This window comes from Nomascus leucogenys, chromosome 22a, assembly GCF_006542625.1.
Source record: "Nomascus leucogenys isolate Asia chromosome 22a, Asia_NLE_v1, whole genome shotgun sequence".
Lineage (NCBI taxonomy): Eukaryota > Metazoa > Chordata > Mammalia > Primates > Hylobatidae > Nomascus > Nomascus leucogenys.
The window spans coordinates 38,757,946-38,766,328 of record NC_044402.1 but is presented as its reverse complement, the minus strand read 5'-3'; the positions used below and the strand labels follow the sequence as shown (position 1 = coordinate 38,766,328).

Here is an 8,383-nt window from a genome sequence, read left to right as displayed (position 1 = left end):
TAGAATAGGATCTCTCTCTCTCTCTCGTTTTTTTTTTTTTTTTCTTTTGAGACAGAGTCTTACTCTGTTGCCCAGGCTGGAGTGCAGTGGTATAATGTCGGATCACTGCAACCTCCGCCTCCTGGTTTCAAGGGATTCTCATGCCTCAGCCACCAGAATAGCTGGGATTACAGCTGCGTACCACCACGCCTGGCTAATTTTCATATTTTAAATAGAGACAGGGTTTTGCCATGTTGGCCAGGCTGGTCTTGAACTCCTGACCTCAAGTGATCTGCCTGTCTTGGCCTCCCAAAGTGCTGGAATTACAGGTGTGAGCTACTGTGCCTGGCCTGGATCTCTTTTTAAAATCTGTTCAGCTAGTCTATATACTTTAATTGAGGGAATTTAAAACGTTTACATTCAAGGTTGTCGTTGATAGATGAGAACTTACTTCAATCACTTGTCTTCTGATTTTTTTTTATATCCTTTGTCTTTTATTACTCTCTAATTATTTATATTTGCAGTTTGGTGGTCTCCTATAGACATAACATTTGATTCCTTTCTCTTTCTCATTTGTGTATCTGCTCTACTAGTGAATTTTATACTTTCATGTATTTTCATTGTGGTATATATTATCCTTTTGTTTACAGATATAGGCCTCCCTCGAGCATTTCTTGTAGAGCCAGTCTAGTGGTGACGAATTCTCCCAGTTTGTGTTTTTCTGGGAACGACTTTATTTCTCCTTCATTTTGGAAGAAAGCTTTTCTGGGTATAGTACTCTTGATGGGATTTTTTTTTTCTTTTCTTCAGTACTTCGAATATATCATCCTATTTTCTCCTGGCCTGTAAGGTTTCTGCTGAAAAATCCACTGTTAGTCTGATGGGGATTCCCTTATACGTAACTTGATTGATTTCCCCTTGCTGTTTTTAGAATTCTCTCTTTGATTTTAACTTTTGAAAGTTTAATAATTTGCTTCAAACATATATGTTTGGGTTGAATATATTTGGGAATCTTCAGCCTCCTGTATTTGGATGTGTATATTTCTTCTAAAACTTGGGAAGTTTCAGCTATTATTTCATTTAATATATTTCTATGCCTTTTGCCACCTCTTGTCTAATTCCCACAATGAAAATATTTTTTTCACTTAATGGTATCCTATATGTCACATGGGCTTTTTTCATTCATTTTAATTTTTATTTTGTCTGACTGGGTTATTTCAAAAGACCTTTAAAATTATGAAACACTTCATGAGTTTGCATGTCATCCTTGTGCAGGTGCAATTTATTGTTCCAATTTTAGTATATGTACTGCTGAAGTGAGCACTGTATTTTTATGTAACCACTAAATTAATATAAACAGGTGTATAACTTTCTTATTAGTGGAAGGGAGGAAAGGAAAGGTAAAAAGTAACATGTCCAAGAAAAGGTAAGAGAGAAGAGAAGGGAATGAAAGAGAGAAAGAAAAAATAAATTACCAAGCCATAAAGAGTCATGGAGGACTTTAAATGCATATCATTAGGTGAAAAAAGCCAATCTGAAAAGCCCACATACTGTATTAGTCCAACTATGTGACATTCTGGAAAAGGCGAAAGTATGGAAACTGTAAAACATTCAGTGGTTGCCAGGGGTTGTGAGTGGGGAGAGATAAATAGTTGGATCACAGAGGACTTTTACAGCAGTGAAACTATTCTGTATGATACTGTAATGATGAATACACAACATTATACATTTGTGCAAACCCATAGAATGTAGGAGTGAACCCTAATGTAAACTATGGATTTTGAGTGATTATGTTCTGCCAATGTAGGCTCATCAATTGTAGCAAATGTATTACTCAGAAGGAGAATGTTGATAATGGAGGAGGCTGTGCGTGTGTGGAGTCAGCGGGTATATGAGAAATCTGTGCATCTTCCTCTCAATTTTTCTGTGAACTTAAAACTGCTCTAAAAAAGTCTTAAAACAACAACAGTCCCCTCATCCCCAATAGAACAGTTGAGGCAAATATAAGTATAAATTAAGTATAGATTTAAAAGCAAATATACCAGGCTTGGTGTGGTGGCTTACAGACATAATCCTAGCTCTTGGGGAGACTGAGGCGGGAGGATCACTTGTGGCCAGGAGTTTGAGACCAGCTTGGCAACATAGCAAGATTCTGTCTCTACAAGAAACAAACAAACAAACAACAACAACAAAACATTAGCCAGGCATGGTGGCACATGTCTGTAGTCCTAGCTACTAGGGAGACTGAGATGGGAGGATAAATTAAGCTCAGGAGTTTAAGGTTGCAGTGAGCTATGATCATGCTACTGCACCCTACCTGGGTGACAAAGCAAGACCCTTTCTCAAACAAAAACAAACAAACAAACACCAAATATATTAATAGCTATATTAAATGTAAACATTATAGATACTCCAGTTAAAAGTCAAAGAATATCAGACAAGTTATAAAAACAAAACATAAATATGTGTGCAGTGCAACAGATTTTTAAAAGTTGAAAGTAAAAGAAAGGAAGCATGTTTGCTATATTTGTAGCAACCAAAAGAAAACCATTATAGTTGCATTAATGCCAGATAAAATTGACAAACAAAAATTGAAAGAACTCCAAGAATAAATAAATCTATCAGTATCTCAGGAATTGGCACAATAAAGATGATTTAAACAGGTCATTTAATAAACTAGACCTAAGAGTTCTAGAACACTGTGCCCACCCACTGCAGAATATATATTTTTGTAAGTTCCCCACTGCAGAATACATATTTTTGTAAGTTCGCTAAAAAACTTTGCCAAAATCAATCACTTACTGGGCTGTAAAGCAGCTCTTGAGAAATTTCAAAGATGTATTTTTTTAAAATGTTGTCTAGTCACAGCATAATCAAACAAGAAATCAATAACATAACTATAAAAAACTCAATAATATTAGAAAAAGAGTCCAACTATATATGCGTTTAAATAACGCATAATCCAAATAAAGTTTATTAAAAATGAAAAGTTTAGAACTGAATAACAATAATAGCACTTATTAAAATTGTGGAATGCAGCAATAGCAGGTAGAGGATATTTTTTAGTCTAAAAACTCATAAATCACAACAAACTGAAATTATTGAACTGATCACTTATCTCAGGGACTTAGAGATTAATAAGTGAGATAAACTCAATAAAGTAGGAGGAAGAAATAATAAGAGACAGCAGAAGTTAATAAAATAACAGGCAAACACACAATAGAGAGATTTAATACAGCAGAGATTAACTATTTGAAAAGACTAATAAAGTTAACAAACTTTTGGAGAAACTAAGAAAAAAGAGAGAAGGCACAAATATTTAATATCAGGAACTCAGAATATAATACTTTTACACATGCTGTGGACAATTAAAAGATAAGCCAAGAATATTATAAAAACATTTGTGCTAGTAAATTTGAAATTTTAAACAAAATAGAAATATCACCACCCAACATGGACTTAAAAAGAAATCGCAAAGTTGAGTAATACTAGAACAATTAAAGAAATTGTGCCAGTAGTCAAAAATTTTTCTACATAGAGAACTGACCTAGATGACTTTACTGTTAATTTCTACTGAAACTGAAGAAAGATTTTTACTATTCTAAAAACTTTTTCAGAGAAGAGAAAAACGAACACTACCCATCTCAATTTATAATGTTGACATCACCTTGATACAAAGAAGAGAATAAGGAAGGAAATTCACAGGTCAATCTCATTCATGATGCACTGAATCAAAGCCCTACACGAAGTATTAACTCTCAAAATTAGTCCATCAATATACAAAAAGGTTGATACATCATGAGCAAGTTAGGCTTGCAGATCTAAGAATGCAGATCTCACTCATTTAACCTTAGATCAATTAACGTAATTTGCCACACATATTTAAGAGAACAATCCTAAAATCAGCTCAATAAACTTAAGAGCTGTTGATAAAATTTAACATCTCTTCATAACAAAAATACCCTTTTAGTAAACAAAATGGAAATAAATTTCCTTACCCTAATAAACAATATTTGTAAAACCTACAGAAACCATTTAATCCATCCCTCCTCTAGTAAGAAGACCGAGGTTTCCATCTTTCCCACAAGAATGCATGAAAGCCCTTCTCTCCAGGCTGCTTTTCACACAAGCCTGTAATTCTGGTATTCTACTATCCGCTCTCTTCCTTGAGCAGGCTTGAATTTAGAAGTGGTCCCCAGTGGAATGCTGTTAGGGAAATCTTTCGAGATTGAAGAGAGAGCATGTGAATAGACTAAAGAGAGAAGCAGAGCTAGATTAGAGATGGGGAGAGTTAGCAGCGCTAGCAGGTCTTTTTCTACCTTTAATCACCGCTCCCTGGACCAGATGCTCTACTCTGACATGTGTTCCGGTGTTTGGAGACCTGGGGTTCTCTTGTTCAGGGGAGATCACCAGGGCACGGCAACCAAGTTCTACTCCTTCCCTGATAGGGCAAACCTGCAAATTACTGTTATGTAGTGGGTCCAGGTGTGGTAAATCCCTGGCAACAGGGATCATTGTAATGGTCTCTCATGAGTTGCACAGTGAAAAGGCTTTGGCTTTTTCATGTTTTAGGTAAAACCAGAATCAGACATTTATGGAGGGCAGTGTGGGGATAGTAGTTTGGGGTCAAGAGTTCCATTCATTTTTGAAGGAAAACTGAGAAAGAAGAGGAACTGAGATTCCTAGTAATTCTGGGATATTATTCCCTATAGATAACCCCCACTTTGGTCCCCTCATCAAGAAAGTCTTAGTCTTCACGGTCCAGGGCCAGGCTCTCTAAGTCATCTGCTAACTTAATGTTCCATGACTAAACTAACAGTACTATTTCTTTCTTTTTTCTTCCTCTCAGTTGGTGCTCCATCCATACCAGGTTGCTATTCCATGTTTGGACTTGGATGAAACAGCATACTATGAGGCACGAAACCTGGCTTCCTGAGTGGCAGCTGAGAGGAGAGATGTAGCTGAACCAATCAGCTACAACCTCATTCCAGCGTCCATACTTACATAGTGGAAAATCCCCTAAAGCCCACTTCTGAGAGCCCACTAATTTCTAGATTTCGCATTTCCCAAATCCTGCATAAGATTAGTTCTTGCTTGGTTCAGAGGCACTATTTTACAAGTATTGTTCTCCATTGCCTAGACAGCAATAAACTTAGCTTTTTGTTTCAGACACTGAATGCTATTCTTTCCTGTGACACTCCTTGAAATTGTTCTAGAGAAGTAAGTCCCACATGCTGAATGTCCGAGCTTGCTAAGCAACTTGCCTTGTCTCTTAGCAGCTTGTTGTGAAGTAGTGGGCAGCTATGGTACTATAACACACCAAATTGCATGGCATCTTTACTTGACTCATTCTTTTTCCTCACTATCATTGCCCTGGATTTGTACCTCCCAAACAAATTGTTATCATTTTTATCCTTGCTTCAGGCTCTGCTTTTATAGGAGTCTGGATAGGACAAAGTGGGAAAGTACAATTTTTGATACTTCTTCCTTTGTCTCAGGCTGGAAGTTAAAAGGTAAGAGAGAATCTTCTCATAAATTAAAACAAGATAATTTCCTTAGACATCATGCTGTTAATTTTTTTTCTCAGCTGAGTGAGTTGGTGTGTCCTATAGTATCAGCTATTCAAGAAGCTGAGACAGGAGGATTGCTTGAGCCTGGGTGTTTGAGGCTGTAGTGTACCATGATCATGCCTGTGAATAGCCACTGCACAACATAGCAAGACCCTATTTCTAAATGGAAAAGAAAAAGTCTTTTATCTCCTGGAACTCTTTAAATATTTCTCCCCTCTGTTTAACCAAGGTTTGTGATGGAGGGTCTTTTCTTTTTCCCTTTTACAATATGTTTCTGGGATACTCACCAGGAATTTCACCTAAATACTTCCCATTGGTAGAGTAAAGCCAGCATTGCAGCCTTATAAAGAACATTATGAGATTCTCAGCCCAAGTGAGGGAAGGAAGACTATCTTGTGCTTTGATATAGTTTGGCTCTGTGTCCCTTGTAAGTTTCCTGAGGCCTCCCCAGCCATGCGGAACTGTGAGTCAATTAAACTTCTTTTCTTTATAAATTACCTAGTCTTGGGTATTTCTTCATGGTAATGTGAGAACGAACTCATACATGCCTTCTACAGGCAAAGCACCTCATTGGGAAAATGAGGTGTCTATATTGGCACATAATTTAGTGACAAAGGAAGAGCTGTGGCTCAGTCCTCCAGAAGAAACTGCTGGTCTCAAAAGAGACTGTCTTTTCTTTCACACTTCCAAATACTTCATTATTCTTGTGTTACAGTTATGTGATTACCCAACCAGACAGTGATGCCAACAACAGCCAAAGAATAATTGAATGGGCACTACGGTGTGCTCAATGACAGCCTTGAGGACAATGGAGAGCTTTTATGTTGTCAGGGAATGATGCAGATGATAGGAAATGATGCAGAATACACAAGATATGGATGTTAAGGCATGGGATGAGTACGGAGTCATAAGGAGAGAGGTAGTGAGAAACTGGTAGTTTGTAAGTTACTTAGTAGATACTCAGAAGACTGTTGAAGGATGAGTGATAGAATAAAAGAGTGACTTTCCAGTAGCTTCTTGAGATCTCTAGTGAATCAGGCTTGGAGGAAACTTAGAATGAATGAATTATCTGCAAGTGAATTTTTGCATTTTTCTCAGTTTATGCAACAAACCCATGCAACTTTTTATGTCTCTCCACAGATTATTTGATTTCTGACATTTGATCTCATCCTCTTTGTCTATGTTTTAATGGTTGTTTTTAAATTGAGTGATGTTCAGGCCCCTTCCTGCATATCTCTAACTTCCACCACTAAGGCTCCTTTCTAGGAACATGACATTCTAAAACTGACGACTAATTGTGTATCTTCAGTGTTGCCTTTTTATATAAAGAATAGATTTTCATCTTTAGGAATTCCACTAACTCTCTTTAGTTTATGTAATTTCTATGCCAGTTTTTTCTTTATTATAAAGATTTCTTAGCCAGGCGCGGTGGCTCACACCTGTAATCTCAGCACTTTTGGAGGCCGAGGCAGGTTGATCATGAGGTCAGGAGTTCAAGACCAACCTGCCCAAGATGGTGAAACCCTGTCTACTAAAAATACAAAAAAATTAGCTGGGCATGGTGGCAGGTGCCTGTAATCTCAGCTACTCAGGAGGCTGAGGCAGAGAATTGCTTGAACTCGGGAGGCGGAGGTTGCAGTGAGTGGAGATCGTGCCACTGCACTCCAGTCTGGGTGACAGAGTGAGACTCCATCTCAAAAAGAAAAAAGTTTCTTTATTATAAAACGATTGCACACTACATGCCTGATGCTCCACCTCAGTGTTTGCCTCTGGCATCTTGCTTCCAACCTGAACTCTGACCAGATGGAAGGGAGGAGGGCACAAATGATACACTTGGGGAAACCTGCAACAGGCAGACACCAGGAGCATGGTGGGTGGAATCCATGTGTGAAAACCCTCTGTGCTATGGCTTTCAGACGGATGGTAGACATTCCAACGTGGCCTGAGTCAGTCATGATAAAAAACCTTGGCAACATTTTCAGTGCCCTAAATTTGATAAAAACAAAATAATACCTTGAAGAAATGTCATAGAAAAATGAAAAATATTGAGGGAATGAGTTAGGGCTGAGAACGTGTTGTGATTACTCAATAACCACAAACTTGCAATTAACTGCTGTAACCACAAATCACCCTTCTAGGGTTCGCCATGTAGAAAGAGAAAGAGCCGTTGATTTTTCATAGTCACTGTAGCCACAGCTGGAACCTCATAAAGAGTTCATGGTGGGCCTTCGATCAAAGGCGGAGATGCTATTTCTTGCAAATTATGAATGTTTCTGTTGCTGTGAGCTGAAATAGGGGATAGCCAAATTAAAGCAACATTGGAGAATCAGTCCCTAGCAAAGGGTTTTTGCATAATACAGATGAAGACAGAATGTCTCAAGTCTGGGAAATGCTTTCATTAAAAAAAGGTGCATTAAGTACTTGCCCTGTAAGTGTTAACTGTCAAAGCACTGGGAGTTAACTGGTGAACACTAACAGATTTAGTTTCTAATCTTGAGGAGTGAGACATAATTAACCAAAGAGAACTTACTTATATGATTATAAATGGTGGCAAGTAATCTGAAGGAAAAAAATTATCAGAGAGTATGATAGGCTAATTGGATATTATATAGGGGTAAGGAAAGACTGCCAGTAATGCAAACATACAGCTGAAGATGAAAAGTGTTCTCTTGCCTGTCAAAGAAATCATCTTGAGGCTCACATATCTAGAGTTTCTGGAGTGTTCTGAGAAATAATGATAAATTATGCTCAAAGTTAATTTCTTCTGCTTTCCATCAATAAGTGGAATTCAAAGGTAATTGGCAGAAATCAATAAATTGAAATCTTTGAAAATG

General features: G+C 37.6%; 1 pseudogene; it reads right to left on the bottom strand.

Annotated features, from left to right (window-relative positions):
* Positions 1-1,209: 1,209 nt before the first annotated feature.
* On the bottom strand, positions 1,210-1,303 carry LOC115832573 (annotated as a pseudogene).
* Between the last annotated feature and the right edge of the window lie 7,080 nt (positions 1,304-8,383).